The following is a 27,833-nucleotide window of genomic DNA, read 5'->3' as shown; positions in this document are numbered from 1 at the left end:
CGGGCGGATCATGAGGTCAAGAGATTGAGACCATCCTGGCCAACATGGTGAAACCCCATCTCTACTAAAAATACAAAAATTAGCTGAGTGTGGTGGGAGGCAGGCAGATCATGAGGTCAAGAGACCAAGACATCCTGGCCAACATGGTGAAACCCCATCTCTACTAAAAATACAAAAATTAGCTGAGTGTGGTGGGAGGCAGGCAGATCATGAGGTCAAGAGACCAAGACATCCTGGCCAACATGGTGAAACCCCGTCTCTACTAAAAATACAAAAATTAGCTGGGTGTGGTGGCATGTGCCTGTAGTCCCAGCTCCTCGGGAGGCTGAGGCATGAAAATAGCTTGAACCTGGGAGGTGGAGGTTGCAGTGAGCCGAGATTACGCCATTGCACTCCAGCCTGGTGACAGAGTGAGACTCCGTCTCAAAACAAAACAAAAAAACATTTAAAATTAATAAAATAGAACAAGCTATAGATAGGCTGATCAGGGCATGTTTCATTCATTGAGATGAATCTGAGCTGAGAGCTGGAAACCATGAGCGGGTGCAAAGGCCCTAAGGAGTTCAGAGTCTTTATGAGAAGAAAAGAAAGCTGATGTAGCTAAAGCTAGGAGAGAATGGTACGAGGCAAGGAAGGTAGAAGATGCAGAAAATTTCTGGGGTAGAAAGTTTCTGTGGGCCCCGCTAAGCAATGGTAAGGGACTTAGACTATTCTAAATGCAAGAGAAAGCCACTGGAGGGTTTTACGCAACAATGGGAAGAGAGAAAGATACTATGCTTGCTTTTGTTTCATGAATACAAGGTAATACAAGGTAGGTGCTAATCAGGTAACCCAAAATATATTTATGTTTGGCCATGGGATGAACGAATATGCTGGTGGCATCTTTACCTTGCTAACCTTTTATTTGAACTGATAGTAGCATTAACTTCTCATTCCAAGCACACCAATCCCAGGACACTAATGCAGGACCTGGAATGGTGTTTCAGAAACATCTTGGGTGAGAAAGCAATCAGTGTAGGATTAAAAATGTTACAGATGTCCAACAAAAATGCTGAATAAAAAACAACGTGTGGGCTAGAATTTCAGACTTTAAAGATCTTACTTAGAAAAAAATGGCATTCTGGCTACCATGACAGCTGCCACATAAATGAAAAGGAAACTGAGGCATACAACAGATGAATGACTTGCCCAAATCACACAGCTAGCAAGAGGAAGAATGGAGACGCTGGGATGTGAAGTCCACTCTCCTGACTTCCTAACTAGGGTTCTTTCCAGAGCACCACAAAAAAGCAAACATAAAAACAATTTAGAATCCAGAGACAGAAAGCAGACGAGTGGCTGCCGAGGGCTGGGGGGTGAGGGGGCTGAGGGGGGTACAGGGTCTCTCCTTTTGAGGTGATAAAAATGTCTTGGAACTAGATAGAAACGACAGCTGCACAACATATTGAATTCACTAAACGTGACTGAATCGTACACTTTAAAATGGTTAATAGTTAATTTTACGCTATGTAAATTTTGCTTCAATTTAACAAATGAACTTGAAAAAACAAAAATAATAATTTAGAGGGGATCATCAACAACTGATGACAAGATTATTAAGTCACCAAAGGTACAGTTTTGGACACCAATGTTCTAATGAAAACTCAAGATAAGCTGGCTTCAGACCAGGGTTTCTCAATCTCAGCAGTACTGACATTTTGGACTAGATGATTTTTTGTTGTTGTTCTGAAGAGCTGTCTTATGCACTGTAGGCTATTTGACAATATTCCTGACCTCTACCCACACCCCTCTTCCCCTGAGTTGTGGCAACCAAAACTGTCTCCAGACACTGCCAAAGTCCTCTAAGGGGGCAAATCACCCCGTCGAGAACCACTGTTAGACAAAGTGCCTAACTTCTCCTATCTTAATTTCCTTAATCGTCCACCTAAAACCTGAGGCTAAAATAAGGCCCTCTATTCACGGGTTTTTTTGTTTGTTTGTTTTTTTGAGACAGAGTCTCACTCTGTTGCCCAGGCTGGTGTGCAGTGATGCGATCTCAGCTCACTGCAATCTCCACCTCCCAAGGTCAAGCAATTCTCATGCCTCAGCCTCCCCAGTAGCTGGGATTACACGCTCCCGCCACCATGCCTGGCGAATTTTTTGTTTTTAGTAGAGATGGGGTTTCACTATGTTGGCCAGGGTGGTCTCGAACTCCTGACCTCGGGTGATCCACCACCTCAGCCTCCCAAAGTGCTGGGATTACAGGCGTGAGCCACCGCACCCAGCCTCTTTCAATTATAGCCCAGTACGGTATTCTCTTTCACCAGCCTTGCTCTATATCTCACTAGGCTGATGCGAGCTTATATTGAAATAACTAAGAAAATGATTTTACACTGAAAGATCCTTAAAACAACAACAACAACAACAAACTCCTCAAAGACAGTAACTGGCTATGAAGAGAGTTTATCTTAAATTTCTATCCAAAGAAAGTATTGGTATAAAAGCTTCCCATTAAACTTCAAGAACACGGCTAATAAGCTAATACTCAAGTTATCAAAGGACTGTAGTTTCTGAATCTGCATTTTTTGATTTGTACTTAAATGCTTCTTATACAAGGTGCTTCCCTTTGAAACTCACTGACACATCTGCTTGTTTACCTCACCAGTGTTCAAGAAGGATTTTAGGTTCCTCCATTTTCACACGAGAATACCCCAGGCATGCCAGGCAGTAAAGGGTTAATTTAATTAGTTCTGTGTATGCTCAAAGAATTACAAGCAACTTCATTTAATTATTAAGCAGCCAATCAGGTAATCTCTGTGGTTGATTAGTGCACTAATGAAATAATGTCTTCCAGTTCAAAGCTGTCATTGCAATCAGGAGACAGCTCTTCAGCTAGAAGAAAGAGCTGGCAGGATTTCCAGACTCATGCTAAGAATTTGGGGAAGGGAAATGAATCATTTCATATTTCACCCCTATTGTATTAAAAGATAAAGAAGTTTCTGAATTGACATTTATAAGATACTCTAGCCAAGAACAGCAGAATACACATTCTTTCCTTTTCTTTTTTTTGGAGGGAGGGGTAGGGGGAGGAACAGAATCCTGTTCTGTCACCCAGGCTGGAGTGCAGTGGTGTAATCTCGACTCACTGCAACCTCCGCCTCCTGGGTTCAAGTGATTCTCGTGCCTCAGCCTCCCCAGTAGCTGGGATTACAGGCGTGCGCCACCACGCCCAGCTAATTTTTGCATTTTTTAAGTAGAGACGGGGTTTCGTCATGTTGGCCAGGCTGGTCTCGAACTCCTGACTTCAGGTGGTCCTCCCGTCTCGGCCTCCCAAAGTGCTGGGATTACAGGCGTGAGCCACCATGCCCGGTCCTACACATTCTTTTCAAGTGAAAATGAAACATTTACCAAAAGACACCATATTCTGGGCCATAAAACAAGTCTCAATACATTTAAAAGGATGCAAGTCATACAAAATGTCTCGTCTGACTAAAGTGGGTTAAATTAGATATCATTAATAGAAAGCTCTCTGGAAAATTCCCAAATATTTGAAAACTAATATTCTTCACACTTCTAATAACTAATACACTTCTAATATATTCATATTTCTAAATAACCCATGGTTGCAGGAAGAAATCGAAAGGGAAAAGGGGAAGACCTGAATGCTTTTTCTCTAAGATAAGGAACAAGACCAGGATGTCTACTCTGGCCTCTACATTTTATGGTTGGCTCTAGACAGTGCACTAAGGTAAGAAAAAGAAGTAAGTGGCTTCCACATTGCAAAAAGATGGAAAACTATCTTTATTTACAGACAACATCATCTATGCAGAAAATCCAATGGAATCTACAAACAGGCTGCTAAAAGAGGTGAGTTTAGGAAGGTTACAGATACAAGAGTAATATAACTCAACGCTATTTCTAATACTAGCAAACAATCGAAAACTTTTTTTTTTTTTTTTTTTTGAGATGGAGTCTCGCTCTTTTGCCCAGGCTGGAATGCAGTGGCACGATCTCGGCTCACTGCAACCTCTGCCTCCTGGGTTCAAGCAATTCTCCTGCCTCAGCCTCTGGAGTAGCTGGGATCACAGGCAGCAGCCACCACGCCTGTCTAATTTATTTTATTTATTTATTTATTTTTGAGATGGAGTTTTGCTCTCGTTGCCCATGCTGGAGTGCCATGGCGCAATCTCGGCTCACTGCAACCTCCACCTCCCAGGTTCAAGCGGTTCTCCTACCTCAGCCTCCTGGGCAGCTGGGATTACAGGCACCCACCACCATGCCTAGCTAATTTTTTGTATTTTTTAGTAGAGACAAGGTTTCACTATGTTGGCCAGGCTGGTCTTGAACTCCTGACCTCAGGTGATCCGCCTGCCTCAGCCTCCCAAAGTGCTGGGATTACAGGTGTGAGTCACCGTGCCTGGCCTAAAACTTTTAAAAATGTATAATAGCATCAAACAGAATGAAATACTTTGGGATAAATCTGATAAAAGATGGGAGATACCTAAAGAGTTAAGAATTTGAATATAAAACTTTTCTGTCAGAAATCAAAGAAAACCTAGAGAGAGAGAGAGGTACCATCAACATGGGTCAGAAGACTCAATAGTGTTAAGAGGCCCATTTTCTACAAATTGACCTAGATATTCAATACAACTCCAATCTAAATGCTAGCAGGCTTTTTTTGTAGAAACTGATAAGCTAATTCTAAAATTCATATGGAAATATAAAAAATATAAAATAGCCAAAGCAACTTTGAAAATGAACAAAGTGAGAGGACTAACATTATTTGATTTCACTACTTATTAAAAGCTGCACTAATTAAGATACTGTGATATTTTCTCAAAAACAGAACAGAGTGAACAATGACACAGAACACAGTCCAGAAATGAACCCACATGTATATGGAAAACTGACTTGGGCAACTAATAAAGGATAGTCTTTTCTTTTCTTTTTTTCTTTTTTTTTTTTTTTTTTGGCGGGGGGGTGGGGGGGGACGGGGACAGAGTCTCGTGCTGTCATCCAGGCTGGAGTGCAGTGGCATGATCTCGGGTCACTGCAACCTCCACCTCCTGGGTTCAAGCGATTCTTCTGCCTCGGCCTCCCAAGTAGCTGGAAGTACAGACGTGCGACACGACGCCCGGCTAATTTTTGTATTTTTAGCAGAGACGGGGTTTCACCACATTGGCCGGACTAGTCTCAAACTCCTGACCTCGTGATCCTGACTCCGTCTCCCAAAGTGCTAGGATTGCCAGTGTGAGCCACTGTGCCCAGCCAGGATGGTCTTTTCTACAAATGCTACTAAACACATGCCCCCGCCCCCCTCAAAAAAAACCCCACAAACTTCGATCAGTACTTTATATCATATGCAAATATCAACTCAAAATGAAACACAGACTTAAATGGTAAATCTAAAACAATAAAACTTCTAGAAGAAAATGTAAGAAAAAAACACATCCATTCCTTAGATTAGGAAAAAGCAAAACCAGAATATATAAACAGCTCAATAGACAAAGAGTCCAATTTTAAAATGAGCAAAATACCTTAACTAAAAGATCACCAAACATATAAATAGCGAACAAAGAAAAAGGTGAACATTATTAGTGATAAGGGAGATGCAGATCAAAACCACATTAACATAGCCCTTTGCCCCGCTAGTGAATAGCGATATCAAAAGGACGGGCAGAAATTGGTGTGTTTACTTTGGAAAACAAGTTTGCCAGTTTCTTTAGAAGTTAAAACATAACTCCAATCCTACTCCTAAGTATTTGTCCAAGAAAAAAAGAAAGCACACAAACACTTACAAGCAAATACATGCAGCTATTATCTATAATAGCCCCAAACAAAAACAATCCAAAAGCAAAAACAATCCATCATCTGGTGAACGGATAAAAAGTGGGTATAGCCAAACAATGGCAGTACCAAAAGAAAAAAATGAGGACATGTCTAAAGGAGAAAGGAGTCAACCTGAAAGAATTCCCAATGGCCAAAGCTAAAACAATTTGAGCAGCTAAGTAAACAGTATTAGATTCAAACCCAAAGGATACGAGTCCATACTGATGACAACAGACTTAAGGAGACATGCGATGTTAAGTGGAATGCAGGAACAAATCTTGAAATGAAAAGATGGGGAAACTGCCAGGTGCGGTGGCTCACGCCTGTAATCCCAGAACTTTGGGAGGCCGAGGCGGGCGGATCACGAGGTCAGGAGATCGAGACCAGCCTCAACATGGAGAAACCCCGTCTCTACTAAAAATACAAAATTAGCCGGGGGTGGTGGTACATGCCTGTAATCCTAGCTACTCAGGAGGCTGAGGCAGGAGAATTGCTTGAACCCAGGAGGCGGAGGTTGCAGTGAGCCAAGATCGTGCCATTGCACTCCAGCCTGGGCAACAAGAGCAAAACTACATCTCAAAAAAAAAAAAAGAAAGAAAGAAAGAAAAGAAAAGATGGGGAAACTATTGGAATCTAAATAGTCTGAAATTTAGTTCATAGTACTGCACCAATGTGAATGTCTTAGTTTTAACAAATTTACCATGATTATAAGAGATTAAACATTAGAGGAAGCTGGGTGGAAGGTTTATAGAAGAGATCAGCAAACTACAATCCAAGGGCCAAATCCAGCCTACCACCTGTTTTTATAAATAATGTTTGACTGGAACACATCCATTCATTTATTCACTGTCTTATGGCAGCCTCTGCCCTACATCAGCACAGTAGTCTTAAGAAAGACCATTTGGTCTAAAATATTTATTATCTGGCTCTTAACAGGAAAAGTTTGCTGAGTCCTGATATACATGAAGTCTTTCTTTGTGCTGTCATTGTAACTATTCTATAAATCTAAAATGATTCTAAAGTAAATTTATTTTTTTAAAAAGTTAAAATGTTGGCCAGGCACAGTGGCTCACGCCTGTCACCCCAGCACTTTGGGAGGCCGAGGCAGGTGAATTGCCTGAGCTCAGGAGTTTGAAACCAGCCTGGGCAACATGGCGAAATCCTGTCTCTACTAAAAATACAAGAAATTAGCCGGGCATGGTGGCGGGCACCTGGTAATCCCAGCTACTCGGGAGGCTGAGGCAGGAGAATCACTTGAATCTGGGAGGCGGAGCTTGCAGTGAGCTGAGATTGCGCTACTGCACTCTAGCCTGGGCAAAAGAGCGAGACTCTGTCTCAAATAAAAAAGTTAAAATGTTGAGCTGGGTATGGTGTTGAGCACCTGTAGCCCGAGCTACTCAGGAGGCTGAAGTGGGAGAAGTGCTTGTACCCAGGAGTTCAAGGCCAGACTGGGCAACACAGTGAGATCCTATCTGTTAAAAAAAAAAGTGGGGGGGTTTAAATATTCACCTACCATATGACCCAGTCATTCTACTTACAGGTACTTATCCAAGAGAAACGAAAGCATGTGTCCAAAGAATGGTACATAAATTTTTGCCAATAGATGAACTCAATAAACAAACTATAGTACTATCTATCCATAAACTGGCATAGTACTCAACAATAAAAAGGAATCAACTACTGACACATGGTACAGAATGAATGAATCTCTATTTACACTGAGTAGAAGGAACAGGAACAACATCAAAAGAGTGTATATCTCATGTAAAAGTCTAGGAAATGTAAACTAACATACAGTTACAGAAAGCAGATTGGGGTGTGTCCGGAATTGGTGGGTTCTTGGTCTTACTGACTTCAAGAATGAAGCTGCGGACCCTCGCGGTGAGTGTTACAGCTCTTAAGGTGGCGCGTCTGGAGTTTGTTCCTTCTGATGTTCGGATGTGTTCGGAGTTTCTTCCTTCTGGTGGGTTCGTAGTCTTGCTGGCTCAGGAGTGAAGCTGCTGACCTTCGCGGTGAGTGTTACAGCTCTTAAGGCAGTGCGTCTGGAGTTGTTCGTTCCTCCTGGTGGGCTTGTGGTCTCGCTAGGTTCAGGAGTGAAGTTGCAGATCTTTGCGGTGAGTGTTACAGCTCATAAAAGCAGCGTGGACCCAAAGAGTGAGCAGTAGCAAGATTTATACCGAAGAGTGAAAGAACAAAGCTTCCACAGCGTGGAAGGGGACCCGAGCGGGTTGCCACTGCTGGCTCGGGCAGCCTGCTTTTATTCTCTTATCTGGCCCCACCCACATCCTCCTGATTGGTAGAGCCCAGTGGCCTGTTTTGACACGGGGCTGACTGGTGCCTTTACAATCCCTGAGCTAGATACAAAGGTTCTCCATGTCCCCATCAGATTAGTTAGATACAGAGTTTCGACACACAGGTTCTCCAAGGCCCCACCAGAGCAGCTAGATACGGAGTATCGATTGGTGCACTCACAAACCTTGAGCTAAACACAGGGTGCTGATTGGTGTGTCTACAAACCTTGAGCTAGATACAGAGTGCCGATTGGTGTGTTTACAATCCCTGAGCTAGACATAAAGGTTCTCCAAGGCCCCACCAGAGCAGCTAGATACAGAGTGTCGACTGGTGCACTCACAAAGCCTGAGCTAAACACAGGGTGCTGATTGGTGTATTTACAATCCCTGAGCTAGACATAAAGGTTCTCCAAGGCCCTACCAGAGCAGCTAGATACAGTGTCAACTGGTGCACTCACAAACCTTGAGCTAAACACAGGGTGCTGATTGGTGTGTTTACAATCCCTGAGCTAGTCATAAAGGTTCTCCAAGGCCCCACCAGAGCAGCTAGCTACAGAGTGTCGATTGGTGCACTCACAAACCCTGAGCTAAACACAGGGTGCTGATTGGTGTGTTTACAATCCCTGAGCTAGACATAAAGGTTCTCCAAGGCCCCACCAGTGCAGCACAAACCCTGAGCTAGACACAGGGTGCTGATTGGTGTGTTTACAAACCTTGAGCTAGATACAGAGTGCCAATTAGTGTGTTTCCAATCCCTGAGCTAGACATAAAGACTCTCCACATCCCCACCAGACTCAGGCGCCCAGCTGGCTTCACCTAGTGGATCCCGCACTGGGGCTGCAGGTGGAGCTGCCTGCCAGTCCCGCGCCGTGCGCTCGCACTCCTCAGGCCTTGGGCGGTGGATGGGACTGGGCGCCGCGGAGCAGGGGGCGGCGCTCCTTGGGGAGGCTTGGGCTGCACAGGAACCCACGGAGGCGGGGGAAGGCTCAGGCACGGTGGGCTGCAGTCCCGAGGCCTGCCCCGCGGGAAGGCAGCTAAGGCCCGGCGAGAAATCGAGAGCAGCGCCGGTGGGCTGGCACTGCTGGGGGACCCAGTACACCCTCCGCAGTCGCTGGCCCGGGTGCTGAGTCCCTCATTGCCCGGAGCCAGCAGGGCCGGCCGGCTGCTCCGAGTGCGGGGCCCGCCAAGCTGGCCCGCCAAGCTGGCCCACCCGGAACTCCGGCTGGCCCGCAAGCGCCGCACACAACCCCGGTTCCCGCTCGCGCCTCTCCCTCCACACCTCCCTGCAAGCTGAGGGAGTGGGCTCCGGCCTTGGCCAGCCTAGAAAGGGGCTCCCACAGTGCAGCGGTGGGCTGAAGGGCTCCTCAAGTGCCGCCAAAGTGGTAGCCCAGGCAGAGGAGGCGCCGAGAGCGAGCGAGGGCTGTGAGGACTGCCAGCACGCTGTCACCTCTCAGGGGGGGTCACCCTGAGAGAAACACAGGTTGGGGTGAGACAGGACGTAAAGAGATTACAAAGGGACACAAGGATATCACACTCTCGCGCGGCATTGGCGGACACGTTCATCGTGACGTGGTAATGGTTTCACTAGTGTGTATATATATGTCAAAACTTGCCAAATTGTACACATAAATATTTGCAGTAGATTATGTCAGTTATACCTCAGTAAAGCTGTTTTTTAAAATAAGTTGCAAAAATATTCTTCTGGTCTTCTGATATCAAGCATTATGAAGGAATAGACTAATCCATCAACAAACCTCTTCAGCTACCAATTTCTGTCATCAGTCCCTCCTCACCTCTAGAACACTCTTTCTTTAGGGGAGATTAAGATTCTGAATCGTAGTCACACTTGTTCTAGAAAAAGTCTTTAGAAAATCCTGCAAGAATAAGACTCCCCTGGGGACTGGACACGGTGGCTCACACCTGTAATCCCAGCACTTTGGAAGGCCAAGGCGGGAGAATCTCCTGAGCCCAGGAGTTCAAGAACAGCCTGAACAACATAGTGAGATCCCATCTCTACCAAACAACGACAATAAAAAAGTCAAAAAATTAGCCAGCCAAGGTGGCATGCGCCTATAGTCCCAGCTACTAAGGAGGCTGAAACCAGAGGATTGCTTGAGCCCACGAGGTTGAGGCTGCAGTGAGCAGAGATTATGCCACTGCACTCCAGCCTGCAACAGAGGGAGACCCTGTCTCAAAACAAACAAAAAGTCTCTCCTGGGATCCTGCCAACATACTATACACAGGCAAGTGAGATCCCAATTACCTGGATAAGCAGCAAGGTATTTACAGAACAAACCCTCTGACCTCCCTCTTCTCTGCCCTTCTCTGTCTTTCCCTTCGCTCTTAAGCCTGGGAGAAATGAAGACGTCAGCCAGCCTGGGAGTCAGAATGCAGCTCCGCCATAAAACAAAGACTTCAGAAATGAAATGACTCACGAGGAAAAGGACATTTCTCAAGAGCCTCCTAAGGATAAAGAGAGTTGGCAGGTGTGCCTGGCTTCTCTAACCTTATTCAACACCCCGCAAGCATCTTCACTGAGTGACTTTGTACCCTGCTATCCATTCCAGACCTCCTCATCTACTCCACACACCTCAGTGACGGGCTGCCACTAAGTTCTGCCCTTCCCAGACAGCTTTGTTTTTAAAATACAAACTCCTCTTCCTCAGTCACTTAATCCGATTTTGGCATATAACAGTTGAGGGTAATATGAAACTACAGGAAACTACAGGAAAGGTAATGTAAATAAAACACTTAGATATAAAACATCCAATACCTAAGTCACACTAATGTGTACTTTGGACATCGTCCCTGCGGGCAAAAGGAAGGAAAATGAGGAAACTAAGACTAATGGGGAAGCCAAATCTGCACTTCAGATTTTTTAAAAAGTAATGATGCTTTAGAACTTAATATATTATAAAATACATCCAACTATGATATATAAATAAAATGCTAACTGCAGAATTACAATAAGCATAATAATGAAAAACCATACCATGTGAGCATTAGCATGTCAGCATTAAATGTGAGGTCCAAAATTCAAAGAGATGCCAAAAGAATATGTTTCTTAAATTTAATATTTCTGGACAAATTTTCCCTTAAATTCAAATACTGAAAGTTGAGAAATGATGAAATTACACTAAAACTTTTACTGTAGTAAAATCCACAATTGTACACTCATGGTGTAATTGCATCTGAGTGTACTTGTGCTCATCCTCCCATATAAAAATTACCATTACAGGTTGGGTGCGGTGGCTCACGCCTGTAATCCCAGCACTTTGGGAGGCCAAGGCAGGCAGATCATGAGATCAAGACCATCCTGACCAACATAGTGAAACCCCGTATCTACTAAAAATACAAAAATTAGCTGGGCGTGGTGGCACGTGCCTGTAATCCCAGCTACTCAGGAGGCTGAGGCAGGAGAATTGCTTGAACCTGGGAGGCGGAGGTTGCAGTGAGCCAAGATCACGCCACTGGCACTCCAGGCTGGCGACAGAGGGAGACTCCATCTCAAAAAAAAAAAAAAAAAAAAAAAATCAACATTACTTCAACTCCTCCACTAATCCAAACCCTAAGCACCCTTCAGAAGAAGCATCTTCCCAGGAGAAGACTTTGGACTGAGAACCATAAAATGTGAGAGCTAAAAGAGAAACTTGCCTCACCAAAATATGAGAAAACTGAGGTCTACAGAAAGAAAAAGACTGCAAGGTCCAAAAGCTAAAACTTGGAGCTAAAGCCAGGATGGGTATCTGGCATCCCACCTCCTGAGGCTTTTACTATACCATTAATAAGGCCTCCAAGTTTTCTGTCCCTGCTGAACTTGACCAACTCAGATCTCTGAGCCAGTGCTTCTCACAGTTTAATGTACATAGTAATCACCTGGGAACCTTGCTCAAATGCTGAATCTGATTGAGTAGACAGATCCAGGGTGAGGCCTGAGATTCTGCATTTCTAACACGTTCCCAGGAGGTGCCCACCATGTTGGTATGAGGACCTCAGATGGAGTCCGATATCACCTGATTCAACCTGTCCAGTTTAGCCTTATTACTTTACTACTTATGACTCCCAAGTCTATATTAAACCTCCCTGAGCCTCAATTATCTCATAAAAATATTGTTTTGTAATGTAACTACCAAATGAGATAATTCTATATTAATTAACCATCCTTGGCACATATTGAATGTTTAGTGAATAGTAACAGCTAATTTGAGCACAATTTATAAGTTGGCACGATTTGGCTATTTTACAAACTTGAAGGTATTTAATTCTCACGTTAACTCCACAAGCAGTACTGTTTATTCCCATTTCTAAAGATGAGAAAACTGAGTGTAAGGGCTGTTAAGTAAATTGTCCAGTGTCACAGAGGCACTGTGGATGGCACCAGGAAACAAACCCCATCTGGCTCCAGAATCTGCATTCTTCACCACCACTTCTCTCAATAAATGTTTACTGTTATTTTCTCCCAGACAAAAACTCCCTTCTGAAGGTCACATCTCCACTCAACTGTCTACTGCATAACTCAAATTAAATGTTTCACACAGACCTCAAATTCAGCATGTCCCACACTTACGACCTTACGTACTCATCACCCCAGACTCAATCCTCATTTAATTTTCCCATCTCAGTGAAGAGTAAGCAACATCTGAGCAGTCACTGAGCCAGATCCAGGGAGTCATACCAGGCCGGCGGTCCAGCCCAATGCTCCCTCTTTATAACACGTGTTTTATATTTTATAACACCCCCCCACTTTGTTATGCCAAAATGCAATTAACAGATGATACAAATTCCTACATTCATAATCAGTGTATTCCTTAACTGTAATCAGAAGCAGACATACCATGAAATATATAATAAAATAAATGTCAAAAAATGCATGACCTCAGCAGAAGATGAAAGAGAGGCTTGTTCCTCCCCATGCAAGCTAAGAGTACAGAGGCCGACGGACATAGTGTTGCATGAACAACCCAACAGGACCACTGACAAAGATGATGACATGTTACAGAATTTCCCAAAATGGTGGAAACTCTTACTAACGTTCCAAACAATACTAAGCATCATCTTTCCTAGATGCACACCGCAGCTGCATTGCTAAAAATTTCCATTTATTTTAAAACACCACGAAAATTAATTTGTGTTGGCCAGGCACGGTGACTCACACCTGCAATCCCAGCACTTTTGGGAGGCCGAGGTGGGCGGATCATGAGGTCAGGAGATCGAGACCATCCTGGCTAACACAGTGAAACCCCGTTTCTACTAAAAATACAAAAAATTAGCCGGGCATGGTGGCGGGCGCCTGTAGTTCCAGCTACTCGGGAGGCTGAGGCAGGAGAATGGGGTGAACCTGGGAGGCGGAGATGGCAGTGAGCAGAGATAGCCCCACTGCATTCCGACCTGGGCAAAAGAGCGAGACTCCGTCTCAAAAATAATAATAATAATTTGTGTTTATACGTAGGGTTTGGATTTAGATTCAAATACAAATTTTTTTTAACCTATATAAAAGCTCAAGGCTGGATGCAGTGGCTCATGCCTGTAATCCCAGCCCTTTGGGAGGCGAAGGCGGGTGGATCACCTGAGGTCAGGAGTTCGAGACCAGCCTGGCTGAAACCACATCTCTACTAAAATACAAAAAATTAGCCAGGTGTGGTGGTGCGTGCCTGTAATCCCAGCTACTCGAGAGGCTGAGGCAGGAGAATCATCGCTTGAACCCGGGAGGTGGAGGCTGCAGTGAGCCGAGATCACGCCACTACACCGCAGCCTGGGCGACAGAGCCAGAATCCGTCTCACAAAAATAAATAAATAAAATAAATAAATAAAAGCTCTTTAGGAGGGAGCAAATTCTTCACTGTGGAGAATGTCCCATGCACTGTATGTAACACAGTGTAACACCTAAGCATGCAGGTCCCACCCACTAACTGCCACAGATTCCCACTCCCTTGGGATGACACTGCCCTGAAGATGCACTGTGCTAGGCTTTTCCTCTCTCACAAGCCATTGTCCAACCACACCAGTTAATTCTGTCTTCTACTCTCAAATCCATGCTCTCATTAGATCTGTTATCCTTTCTACTTCACGTCCTGTCATCTCTCACCTACCCTCGTAACTTGTCCTTCTGGTTCTGGGCTGTTCATTCTATACTAACAGTGAAGTGATCTTTCTACTCTGCAGAGATTACTTCTCCATTCAATCAGCAAATATTTATTGCACACAGGTTATATACTAGGAATGTTCTAAATACTCGACCACATCACTCAGCCCTGCTTAAACTTCAACTCCCATTACCACAGCAATTTTCAAACAGTGCTTCACCTCTTACCCATTTTATATGTTCACTTTCTACATAAAATTTCCTTTTAACAAAGTGATGCACAGTTTTTTGTTTGTTTGTTTTTTGAGACAACAGTCTCGCTCTGTCGCCAGGCTGGAGTGCAATGGTACAATCCCAGCTGACTGCAACCTCTGCCTCCTGGGTTTAAGAGATTCTCCCTGCCTCAGCCTCCCAAGTAGCTGGGATTACAGGTGCCCGCCACCACGCCCGGCTAATTTTTGTATTTTGTAGTAGAGACGGGGTTTTGCCACGTTGGCCAGGCTGGTCTCAAACTCCTGAACTCAGGTGATCCACCCGCCTTGGCCTCCCAAAGTGCTGGGATTACAGGCATGAGCCACCGCGCCTGGCCTTTTTTTTTTTTTTTTTTTTGAGAAAGGGTCTCACTCTGTCACCCAGGCTAGAGTGCAGTGGTATGATCATGGCTTACTACAGCCTCAACCTCCTGGGCTCAAGCAATCTTCCCACCTCACCCTCCCCAAGTAGCTGGCACTGCAGGTACGCACCACCACAGCCAGTTTTGTTTTTTTTTATTTTCGTAGAGACGAGGTCTCCATATATTGCCCAGACTGGTCTCCAACTCCTAAACTCAAGCGATCCACCTACTTCAGCCTTCCAAAGTGCTGGGATTACAGGCATGAGCCAAAATGCCTGGTCTCGAAATATTTTTAATTAAAAATGTTTTTAGAAAGTGAAAGAACCCAGGAATGAGAAAGAATATTCATGATACTTTTATTAATGCAAATAAATTATTTCCAATCAATAATATAAAAATAAACAATTTATTACCCTTTTACAACAAAATAAAAACAATGAACTTTTTGTGATAAGGGAAAAAAATTTGGAATTGGACTTGCACTAGACAATATTACGAAATTTTTTTTCTGTAGAAATATGAATGGTAAGTGGTTGTACAGGATAATATTTCTACTCAATGCATGGTTAAGTATTTAAGAGTCAAATGTCAGCTGGACACGGTGGCTCAACCCTGCAATCCCAGCACTTTGGGAGGCTGAGGCGGGCGTATCACTTGAGGTCAGGAGTTAGACACCAGCCTGGCCAAGATGGTGAAACCCTGTCTCTACTAAAAATACGAAAATTAGCCCAGCATGGTGGCGTGTGCCTGTAATTCCAGCTACTTGAGAGGCTGAGGCATGAGAACCACTTGAACTCAAGAGGTGGAGGTTGCAGTGAGCTGAGATCGTGCCACCGCACTCCAGCCTGGGCGACAGGGCAAGACTTCATCTTAAAAAAAAAAAAAAAAAAAAAAAAAGGGTCAAATGTCATGATGTATGCTGACAAAAAAGTGTGAATTTTGTGTTTTTTTGTTTTTGAAACGGGGTCTCACTCTGTCGTCCAGGCTGGAGTGCAGTGGCATGATCTTGGGTCACTGCAACCTTCGCCTCCCGGGTTCAAGTGATTCTCCTGCCTCAGCCTCCCGAGTAGCTGGGGTTACACGGACACGCCACCACCCCCACTCTAATTTTTGTATATTCAGTAGAGACGGGGGTTTCCCCATGTTGGCTAGGCTGGTCTCAAACTCCTGACCTCAGGTGATCTGCCCACCTCAGCCTCCCAAAGTACTGGGATTACAGGTGTGAGCCACCATGCCTGGCCTAAAAGTGTTCGACCTCTTGGGTTCAGGTGATCCTCCCACCTCAGCTTCCCAAATAGCTGGGACTACAGGAATGTGCCACCATGCCTGGCTAATTTTTTTTAAGAGATGGAGTCTCGCTATGTTGCCCAGGCTGGTCTCAAACTGCTAGGCTCAAGTGATCCTCCCGCCTCGGCCTCCCAAACTCTTTTGGGAGTCTTTTTGTAATCACGCTAGGATTACAAGTGTGAACCACCACGCCCAGCCTGTCTTTGCTTTTTAAATTATCCTACAATTATTTCAATAGCCTGCTCTTTTCATCATCATCAAATTCCCTCTGGGATCCCAAAGGATCCAAAGCTAAGCCAAATGGATGCAAAACTAACATGTGGTAATGTGGATTCTTCTCCCGCCCCACAACCAACCTCTGAGCAAAATCCCTTTCAGCAGCCTGAGAGGAAGGTTTATCCTTTGCAAATGTAGACTGATTCTCTATGCTCAGAATTAAGCTGGAAAAGGCAATCAGAACTTCGCCTCTAAGGGTTAGCCCACTACGCTGTCCCAGACTACAATTACAGAAATACCACCTACTTCTTGAAAATTAAATAAAGAGTAATTAAACTACTTCTTACACACTATCAACAAAAACATTTCAGGACCGGGCATGGTAGCTCATTCCTGTAATCGAAGCCCTTTGGGAGGCCGAGGTGGGTGGATCACTTGAGGTCAGGATTTCAAGACTGGCCTGGCCAACATGGTGAAACTCCATCTCTACTAAAAACACAAATAAAAAAATAGCTGGATGTGGTGGCGCATGCCTGTAATTCCAGCTACTCAGGAGACTGAGCAGGAGAACTGCTTGAAGCTGGGTGGCGGAGGCTGTAGTGAGCCAAGATCATGTCACTGTACTCGAACCTGGGCAACAGAGTGAGACTGTCTCAAAATACAACAACAACAAATCCCAAACATTCCAAAAGCAACTTCAAAAGTAACCATAAAGCTTCTAGAACAACAACAACAACAACAAAAACGGCCGGGTGCGGTGGCTCATGCCTGTAATCTCTGCACTTTGGGAAGCCAAGGTAGGTGGATCACCTGAGATCAGTTCGAGACCACCCTGGCCAACACTATGAAACCCCGTCTCTACTAAAAATACAAAAAATTAGCCGGGCATGGTGGCGGGCGCCTGTAGTCCCAGCTACTCGGGAGGCTGAGGCAGGAGAATCACTTGAACCCGGGAGGCGGAGGTTGCAGTGAGCCGAGATCGCGCCACTGCACTCCAGCCTGGGTGACAAGAGCGAAACTCCATCTCAAAAAAAATAAAAAATAGAAGAAATCTTCTGTGATCTCAGGTTTAGGCAAAGATCTCTGATACAAAATGTCAAAAGCTCAATCCATAAGACAGAATCTAGACAAATCTAGACTTTCTCAAAAGTAAAAGTTTTGCTCTTCAAGAGACACTGTTAAGAGAATGAAGAAGCAAGCCATGTACCAGGAGAAACAGCAGATAAGAACTAAGTCCCAATACATGAAGAACTCTTAAAACGCACTATTAAGAAAACAGCCCAATTCTGAAAATTTTGAAAAGGTGGCACCCACCTGTGGTCCCAGCTACTGGGGAGGCTGAGACGGGAGAATTGTTTGAGCCTGGGATGCAGAGGTTGCAGTGAGCTGAGACTGTGCCATTGCATTCCAGCCTGGGCGACAGAGACAGATCCCATCTCAAAAGATCCCATTTCAAAAGAAAAAGAAAGAAAGAAAGAAAATAGCCAAGAGACTTCAACAGACGTGTCGCTAAAGTTTACGGATGGCAAATAAGCATTTGGGAAGATGCCGAGTATTGTAAAATCCAACCACAAGGAAATAGTGTTACACACCTCTTAAGATAGCTTCAAACAACAACTGACAACAAACTCTGGATGCAGAGGAACTGAAAAGTCGCACACATAGCTACTGGGGACATAAGAAACTGCAAAAATGCTTTCCAAAATTAAACATGCATTTATTATACGACTCAAAAAATACAAAAAATTAGCTGGGTGTAGTGGCAGGGGCCTGTAGTCCCAGCTACTCGGGAGGCTGAGGCAGGAGAATGGTGTGAACCCAGGAGGCAGAGCTTGCAGTGGGCCGAGAGCGTACCACTGCACTCCAGCCTGGGTGACAGAGCGAGACTCCATCTCAAAAAAAAAAAAAAAAAAAAGAGAATATATAAGATTCTATTTGAGCCAGGTGTGGGGGCTCACACCTGTAATTCCAGCACTTTGGGAGGCAGAGGTGGGTAGATTCCTTGAGCTCAGGAGTTTGAAACCAGCCTGGGAAATAGAGTGAGACCTCGTCTCTACCAAAAAAAAGATTCTATGAATAGCAAATTCTAGAAAAGGTAAAGTAATCTATAGTGACAGAAAGCAGATAAGTGATTGCCTGAGACCAAAGTAGGGATGGGGTCAACCGCCAAGGGACACAAGGAAACATCGGGGTTAGATACAAATGCTCTGTACCTTGATTGATGGTAGTTACAAGGATCCATGCATTTTTCAAAACTCACACTACATACTTAAAAGGAATGCATTTGATGTATTTAAATTATAGCTCAATAAAATTGATTTTTAAATGAACAATCTGAAAATGAAATAGGAAGACAATTCTATTCACAACAAGATCAAAATAATAAATTTAACAAAAACAGCAAAAACCTATACTTGGAGAAGCACAAAACATTGTTGAAAGAAATTAAAGATCTAAATAAATGGAAAAACATCTCATGCTCATAGATTGGAACACTTAGCATTGTTAAAATGCTAACACTATCCAAACTCATCTACAGATTCAATGTAATCCCTATCAAAATCCCAGCGGATGTCTTTGCAGAAATTGACAAAACTGATTCCAAAGGGACCCCAAATAGCCAAAATAATCCTGAAAAAGGAGGAGGACTCACACTTCCCAATTTCAAAACTCACAAGACAGCATTAATCAAGACATAGTGGTACTGGCACAGGGACAGATATATAGATCAATGGAACAGAACTAAGAACCTAGGCTGGGTGTGGTGGTTCATGCTCAAAGCTTTAGAAAACCTACTCAGGAGCATCACTTAAGGCCAAGAGTTCAAGGCCAGTCTGGATAGCATAGTAAGACCCTGTCTCTACAAAAAAAATAGAAAAAAACTTAGCTGGGCATGGTGGCACACATCTGTAGTCCCACCTACTCAGGAGGCTGAGGAGGGAGGATTGTTTGAGCCCAGGGTTTAAGGCTGCAGTGAGCTATGATCACGCCACTGCTTTGGCCTGGACAACAGAACCAGAAACCGTCTTAAAAAAAAAAAGAAGAAGAAGAAGAAGAAGCCGGGCGCGGTAGCTCACGCCTGTAATCTCAGCACTTTGAGAGGCTGAGGCAGGTGGATCACCTGAGGTCGGGAGTTTGAGACCAGCCTGACCAACACGGTGAAAGCCTGTCTCTACTAAAAATACAAAATTAGCCAGGCCTGGTGGTGCATGCCTGTAATCCCAACTACTCGGGAAGCTGAGGCAGGAGAATTGCTTGAACCTGGGAGGCAGAGGTTGCAGTGAGCTGAGATAGCGCCATTGCACTCCAGTCTGGGCATCAAGAGCAAAACTCCATCTCAAAAAATAAATAAATAAATAAATAAAAAAGAACTCTTACACCTCAATAATAAAAATACAAACAGCCCATTTTTTAAAACTGGCAAAGGATGTGAACAGATATTTCTCTACACAATATATACAAATGGCAAACACATGAAAAGGTGCTCAACATCATTAAGCAAGAGGGAAGTACAAATCAAGACCACATGGAGAAACCACCTCACACCAACTAGGATGGCTAGAACCAGTCAGATAATAAGTGTTGGCAAGGATGTGGAGAAACTGGAATGCTCATATACTGCTGATGGGCACACAAAATAGTGCTGCCACTCTATAACCAGGCGGTTCACAGATCAAGCCTCGTTACTGTATGACCCACCAACTCCACTTCTTAGTACATACCTAAGAGAACTGAAAACACATGTCCTCACAAAAACCTGCACACAAATGTTTAGAGCAGCATTATTTATAATAGCCAAAAGGGGGAAATAACCTAAATGTCCACCAATGGGTAAATAAAATAAAAATTATTATATACAATGTATAGCTTTAAATATAGCTATAAAAAGGAATTATATACTGATACTTTCTACAACTTGGATGAAACTTAAAAACGTTATGCTAAATGAAAAATCCAATCACAAAAGGGCACATACTACATGATTCTATTCATTATGAAGGCCCAAAAAGGAAAATCTATAAAAACAGAGAGTAACTTGCTTAGGCTGGGGAAACAAGAGGTAGGGAGAGCTGGGGAGGCAGGAAGCTCAAGGGTACAGGGTTTCTTTTTGAGGTGATGAAAACCTTATAAAGGTACGGTTAGGGTGGCAACAGTTGTACCTAGTTGTATATATACTAAAACCCACTAACTGGAACACTATTTATTTTCTGAGACAGAGTCTCACTCTGTCACCCAGGCTGCAGTGCAGTGGCGTGATCTCAACTGACTGCAACCTCCACCTTCCGGACTCAAGCAATTCTCCTGCCTCAGCCTCACGAGTAGCTGGAATTACAGGCACGTGTCAACACACCTGGCTAATTTTTGTATTTTTAGTAGAGACGGGGTTTCACCATGTTGGCCAGGCTGGTCTCTAACTCCTGACCTCGTGATCTGCCCGCCTCGGCCTCCCAAAGTGCTAGGACTACAGGTGTGAGCCACCATGCCCGGCCTACTTGTTGAACACTTTAAATGAATGAGTTGTATAGTATGTAAATAATATCTCAATAAAGCTGTTTTTTTTTTTCTTTGAGACGAGGTCTTGCTCTGTCACTCAGGCTGGAGTGCAGTGGTATAATCTCGGCTCACTGCAACCTCCACCTCCCTGACTCAACAACCTCTACCTCCCTAGCTCAAGCAATCTTCCCAGCCCAGCTTCCCAAGTAGCTGAGACTACAGGTATGCACCACCATGCCTGGTTTTGTTTTATTTTATTATTCTATTTTTGAGACGGAGTCTCACTGTCGCCCAGGCTGGAGTGCGATGGCACAATCTTGGCTCACTGCAACCTCCGCCTCCCAGGTTCAAGTGATTCTCCTGCCTCAGCCTCCTGAGTAGCTGGGATTACAGGCATGCACCACCATGCCCGTAATTTTGTATTTTTAGTAGAGACAGGGTTTCGCCATGTTGGCCAGGCTGGCCACTGCGCCTGGCCAATTAGAAACATTTTTTTGTTGTTGAGACATGGTCTTACTATGTTGCCCAGGCTGGTCTCAAACTCCTAAGGTCAAGCAATCCTCCCACCTCGGCCTCCCGAAGGACTGGGATTACAGGCATAAGCTACCAAGCCACGCTTATCTTTTTAAACAAAAAACATTTGTATTCGGCCAGACACGGTGGCTCACGCTTGTAATCCAAGCACTTTGGGAGGCCGAAGCAGGTGGATCGCCTGAGTTTGGGAGTTCGAGAGTTCGAGACCAGCCTGGCTAACACGGTGAAACCCCGTCTCTACTAAAAATACGAAAATTAGCTGGGTGTGGTGGCGCATGCCTGTAATCCCAGTTACTCGGGAAGCTGAGATGGGGGAATTGCTTGAACCTGGGAGACGGAAGTTACAGTGAGAGGAGATTGTGCCATTGTACTCCCGCCTGTAAGAGTGTGAGACTCTCAAACAAACAAACAAAAGCATTTGTATTCAACAATCCCTTTAATCCACATAAACACACTATACTGGTATATTTTTACAATTTTATTTCATTATACTTTGATTTCAAAATAATATGTGATCATTCAATTTATTTGTCAGTTAATTCCTTTCTCCCAAATGACTGTTATAATTTCCATATTATTACATTACCATAATCAAAATCTAAAATGAAAGAAAATGTAACAATAATTACCAGTTGCTGAGATCTATTTGGGCCAGGCCCTCACATGCTTGGCTCATTTGAACCTCACCATAGCCCTATGGAACACGAGACAACCAAGATGCAGATGAACAAGCTGAGGCTCAACAGGGCTAAGTGACAGGTCCAGACCTTGGGCAAAGCCTGGACCAGAGCCAGGGTGATTCCAATCAACTCTCTGTTGTAATTACTTCACTAGTATCCCTGCGGCTTGAAATTTAAATCATTTTATCAATGTTTCCCTGTTTCCCTATTACTAGGATAACTGGGTTGGCTTCAACCTGCCTAAAAACAATTCCCCTAACAACCAACCAGTGTGTAAACCAGGATGCAGGTGTGGTATATCTATAAAAAAACACTGTGGGGACAACTGAGGATATTTCAGTGTGAACTGTTTACCAGATGTTATTACAGAATTACTGTTAATTTTCCTAAATGTGGGTATAACATTGTGGTCATGTAAGAGAAAGTCCTTATTCATAGAAGTACATGTACATGTGAAACTATGAAGGGGTAGACTGTCATGACACAGTTGACTTACTTTCAAATAGCTCAGCCAGTGTGGCAAAAATGTTAACAATTGGTACATCTAGAGTAAAGGGTACGCAGGGGTTCATTTATCTTTGAACTTCACCATACATCTGAAAATTCTCAAAATAAAATAGGAAAAGCTTTAAAAAGCTGAAGCTTTAAAAAGTAATTTCACTTTCTGAACATTGTTTATCAGTGTTCATCTACTTTAGATTAATTTTCCAAGTTAAAAAAAATCAAAGTCTTTTTATAAATTATATTTTTATCAGATATTGAAAACAAAAGGTTTTGGGTCAGGAGTGGTGGCTCACGCCTGTCATTCAAGCACTTTGGGAAGCCGAGGTTGAGGCTGCTGAGCTATGATGGCGCCACTGCACTCCACTTTGGGCAACAGAACAAGACCTGTCTCAAAAAAAACAAAACAAAACAAAATAAAAACACCTGGTTTAGAATCAAACACTTAAAACTTTATGGATGAAAACTGAATGCCAACTTGTAAAAAGGAATCTGGCAACCAAGTGATGTAATGACTGATTCAGGCAATTCCTAACGGGTTAATTTGGGAAGAAACAGGATGTTTCCAAAGTATCTCCCCACAACGTACTTGTTAATTGTAAGGGAAAAACAGTAACTTTGCAGTGGAAAGCAGACATCACCCTAACCAAGTGATCAAAGTTAGTAACCACCACCAATAAAGGGCCCAATCAACGTGATGTAACTGCTGATACTATGCACCAAAGGCACGGGCCTCTTCAGCACTCCCGCCAAAAACACATGACCCAAGTTATTCTGAGAGGACTTCCAACAAGCCCAAGTGGAGGGACCGTCAAAAAAATAAATGGCTTTTACTCTTCTAAAAAGGTCAAGCTCAAGAAAGACAAACACTGAAAAACGGCTCTATTTTAAAGGAGACTAAAGAGACTCAACAACTAATGCAATGCCTGATTCTAGACTGAAAACCTGAACCAGAAACAATTTCTAAAATAATAATATATTTAAAATTCATAAAAATAATGTACAAATTATATATATTATTGGCTCAATTGGCAACATTTGATATACTATTATCTACAGATCTTACTCAGTATTAAGTTACTGATTTTAATAATTGTACTTATATGTGTAAGAGAATATTCCGGCCAGGCACAGTGGCTCATGCCTGCAATCCCAGCATTTTGGGAGGCCGAGGTGGGCAGATCATCTGAGGTCAGGAGTTCAAGACCAGCCTGGCCAACATGGCAAAACCCTGTCTCTACTAAAAACACAAAAATTAGCCGGGCGTTGCGGCGCATGCCTATAGTCCCAGCTACTTGGGAGGCTGAGGGAGGAGAACTGCTCTAACCCAGGAGGCGGAGGTTGCAGTGAGCCAAGATCGTGCCACTGCACTCCAGCCTGGGCAACAGAGTGAGACTCCATCTCAAAAAATAAATAAATAAATAAAAAAGAGAGAGAATATCCCTGAGCTGGGCGTGGCGGCTCATGCTTGTAGTCCTAGCTACTTGGGAGGATGAATCAGGAGGATTGCTTGAGCCCAGGAGTTCAAGACCAACCTGGGCAACATAGCGTGAGACCCCACCCACCTCAAAAGAAAAAAACAATGTTTTTAAGTCATAAAAACACTAAAATGTCAAGGAATGAAAGGTATCACGTCTTCAACTTACTCTCAGTGTAGAAAAACAGTAATTACACAGCTAGAGATGCCTAGCTAGCTAGCTAGACAGGCAGGCAGGCAGGCAGTTGGGAGATAGAGGAGAATGGTACCAAAATTCATGTAACTTTTATGATAAAATATAAAACAAAAAGTAACTATGAAGAAAGCTTGGTGGGGAGAAAGAGGGAGATGGCAATAAAGCACATGGTGTAAAACTGAACACGTGGGGAATCTGGGTAGGGAGCTTAGGAATTCTCTGTACCAGCCTTCTAAGTTTCCGGTAAGTTTGACATTACTTAAAAATAAAGTTTTTAAGGCCGGGTGCAGTGGCTCACACCTGTAATCCCAGCACTTTGGGAGGCCAAGGAGGGTGGATCACTTGAATTCAGGGAGTTCGAGACCAGCCTGGCCAACATGGTGAAACCCCGTCTCTACTAAAAATACAAAAGTTATCCGGGCACAGTGGAGTGCGCCTGTAGTTCCAGCTACTCAAGAGGCTGAAGCAGGAGAACTGCTTGAACCCGGAGGCGGAGGCTGCAGTGAGCCGAGATCGTGCCACTGCACTCCAGCCTGGGCGACAGACTGAGACTCCCATATCAAAAAAAATAATAAAATAAAATAAATAAAGTTTTTAAAAAGCTCCACCCAGAGTTACAGTAGAGTGGAAAAATGATAAAAGGAGCTCTTAACAGTTATTAACATATTTGGTAAGTAATTTAAGCAATTGAAGAAAAAACTGCATTTCTTTCACTTCTAAAATGTCTCCTGACTCAGTGTTCTTCGTAAATTGTGTAAAAGATTCCTTTCTAATGCCATGACACTAGCTAAAATTTAGTCTCACCCACCTTCCCATATACTCTCAAGAACCCGCACTGGATGTCAGTTTTCCTGTCTCACTAGCAGTACCGTTCAATTCATTTACCAACAAATGCCCCCGCATTTTCCTGAAGTCGGCCGGTGTGGGTTCTGCCACCTGCTGGGTATGTGGCCTTGGGTAAATCGCTTCATTCTGGGCCTGTTTCCTACAGTGCTGTCATGGTGATGCCTGCCTCATGGGGGAATTAAACAGATGGGTCATTTCGTGCATGAGAAACACTTGAGGCAGTGCATGGCACCAAAATTCATGTAACTTTTATGATAAAATATAAAACAAAAAGTAACTATGAAGAAAACCTGGCCAGGCACAGTGACTCACGCCTGTAATCCCAGCACGTTGGGAGGCTGAGGCGGGCGGATCACCTGAGGTCAGGAGTTTGAGACCAGCCTGGCCAACATGGTGAAACCCGTCTCTACTAAAAATACAAACATCAGCCGGGCATGGTGGAGCATGCCTGTAGTTCCAGCTACTTGGGAGGCTGAAGCAGAAGAATTGCTTGAACCTGGGAGGCGGAGGTTACAGCGAGCCCAGATGGCACCACTGCACTCCAGCCTGGGCAACAGACACAGACTCCCTCTCGGGACAAAAAAAAAAAAAAAAAACTCAAAACTTAAAACCCCTCAAATATAGAATGTAATACTAACAGAAGTCTAATGATTAAAAACACTAATCCTATCTCAGAAAAAAAAATTGTTCTGGTTCTTGGTTGTCATGATAGTAAACAACTACAGATAACCCAAACGCCCCTTGGCTAAATGAGAGTCCCTCTACCCAATGAGTATTCTGCAGCTACTGGAAATCATGGCGTGCTGTGATTGAAAGGGCATTCTGTTATATAACACTGTCAACAGAATAAAGCAGGATTCAGAAGCATATAGAAAAGTATGATCTTGTGTTTACAAGATACTTAACATGTTATGTGCACACAGACAAAAGTGAGGACGTGTTAGGCTCTTTGAGGGGCAGGGCATGGAAGACTCCCTCAGGTGTGGCGGCTCCTGCTGGACACACGCCAGCAGGCTGGAGCTGGGGCCTTCCCGTTAATTCCTCTATGGCTGGGTCTCTCCCAGGCTTGCTTCCTCATCTGTAAGATTCTGGCTGCGTCGTGGCTGCTCACCATGACCTTTCAGCTTCTTTTCCACGCTAACTCGATAATCCTTGTATTTCCTAGGTTACGCTCCCAAGAATGGAAATTTCATTGGCCCAGTTCATCTTTTCTTGCGAGATGTGTTATAGATTACTGGCCAAGATATAGATTTGCTTGACAAGGGCAAGGAGGGGCAGGTACAGCTGCCAGATAAACTCTGAAAATTTCTATAGAACCAGTGGAGAAATGAGACAAAAGAAGGCTTTCTGTTGAGCTGTAACTCCCTCTGGCATGGGGAACCTGTTATTAAACGTAACACAACATAAATACCTGAATAGCTTATTTGTACACAAATTCCCATTACAAAAGGATCACAAAGTAACATGTAGTAGTCCTACAAAACATTAAACGTGTAACAGACAGAAACTAAAAACCGAAGTATTCCCAACAATCAACAGTCAAACAAGAATAAATCTAAAATTCTAATGAAAGAAAGGCACATCTCTGGCCAGGTACAGTGGCTCACACCTGTAATCCCAGCACTTTAGGAGGCTGAGGCGGGCGGATCACCTGAGGTCAGGAGTTCGAGACCAGCCTGACCAATATGATGAAACCCGGTCTCTACTACAATTACAAAAATTAGCTGGGCGTGGCGGCATGCGCCTGTAATCCCAGCTACTTGGGAGGCTGAGACAGGGGAATGGCTTGAACCTGGGAGGTGGAGGTTGCAGTGAGCTGAGATCCCGCCATTGCACTCCAGCCTGTACAACAAGAGCGAAACTCCATCTCAAAAAAAAAAAAAAGAAAGGTACATTTCTGTGGCTGGATTTTCATTTCCATTTTACTCAATAGAAAGCTAAAATACTGAGCAACTGACAGTCCTAGAGTGACATAACCACATCCCAACAATTAGAGAGCGGTGGCACAAAGAAGGGGATTGATTACTGGTATAAAACATGGTGCAGAGTTTGGAAACAGGCTGAGAAAAGGGGTCCTACAACTGACCTCTTCAATACAACACCAAAATCTTCAACATGAAGGAAATGAGATTAATTTAACTTTTTCTTGTTACAACTGCTATATATTCTTTGTGAAAAAAGTTTTTTTTTAAAAACACCCTTCCTTTCTCACCATGCTCTTAAGCTTCTTTGAGAGGTCTTGTCCTCTCTCCTTCCAGCAGAATGAAGTTTTTTGAAGTCTCAGCCTCACCCTCTTCAGTCAGAGTAACTCAAATCCCTTCTCCAAAGTCATCTTTGACTCCTTCAAATCACCAACTCAAAGGCTGTTTTCCGTTGTCATTTTCCTAATACTTCTCTGCATCACTCAGCAATGCAGACCTTGTCGCTGCGGAGTCTGTCCTGTGACCACGAGTGGTACCACCATATGAGGGCTCAATGACACCCACCATGGGGCCGCCTGGCCTGCCAGGAGCCCCATTCCTCCAGCTTACATGATGTAGGGTAATCCGCAGTGCTGAAGGCACTGTTATTCCATCATTCGCTGCCAAAAATATCCTAAGCAACGCAACCTTCGTCACGTGCTCCCACCCTGGGGGTCATCCAGTCCCACCTACTCTTTCTTCAATAGCACCAGTGAGAAATGTCCTTTCCTGTTACCACTACTATCAGCGGTTCACGCCCCTTCCGCTCTAATACAGGCCCACCTTGTTGTACTGTGTTTCCCTTTACTGCACGTGCAGATATTGCATTTCTTACAAACTGAAGATT

The 27,833-nt window shown here is 43.9% G+C and overlaps 1 protein-coding gene across 6 annotated transcripts in view; it reads right to left on the bottom strand.

The window, feature by feature from the left end:
• LOC112130645 (chromatin remodeling regulator CECR2) overlaps positions 1-27,833 on the bottom strand; it is a 198,712-nt gene that overhangs the window by 153,657 nt on the left and 17,222 nt on the right. The window contains exon 1 of one of the 6 annotated variants that reach the window (XM_054543020.2): positions 7,662-10,985. The exons of the other annotated variants lie outside the window; for them this stretch is intronic. The gene's annotated coding sequence lies outside the window, so the exon portion shown is untranslated. Of the gene's footprint in view, positions 1-7,661; positions 10,986-27,833 lie in introns of those variants that run through there. 6 annotated transcript variants of the gene reach the window in all.

Source organism: Pongo abelii, chromosome 23 (genome assembly GCF_028885655.2).
Source record: "Pongo abelii isolate AG06213 chromosome 23, NHGRI_mPonAbe1-v2.0_pri, whole genome shotgun sequence".
NCBI classification, from domain to species: domain Eukaryota; kingdom Metazoa; phylum Chordata; class Mammalia; order Primates; family Hominidae; genus Pongo; species Pongo abelii.
The sequence above is the reverse complement of the archived record's forward strand: the minus strand, read 5'-3'. Positions and strand labels throughout refer to the sequence as shown.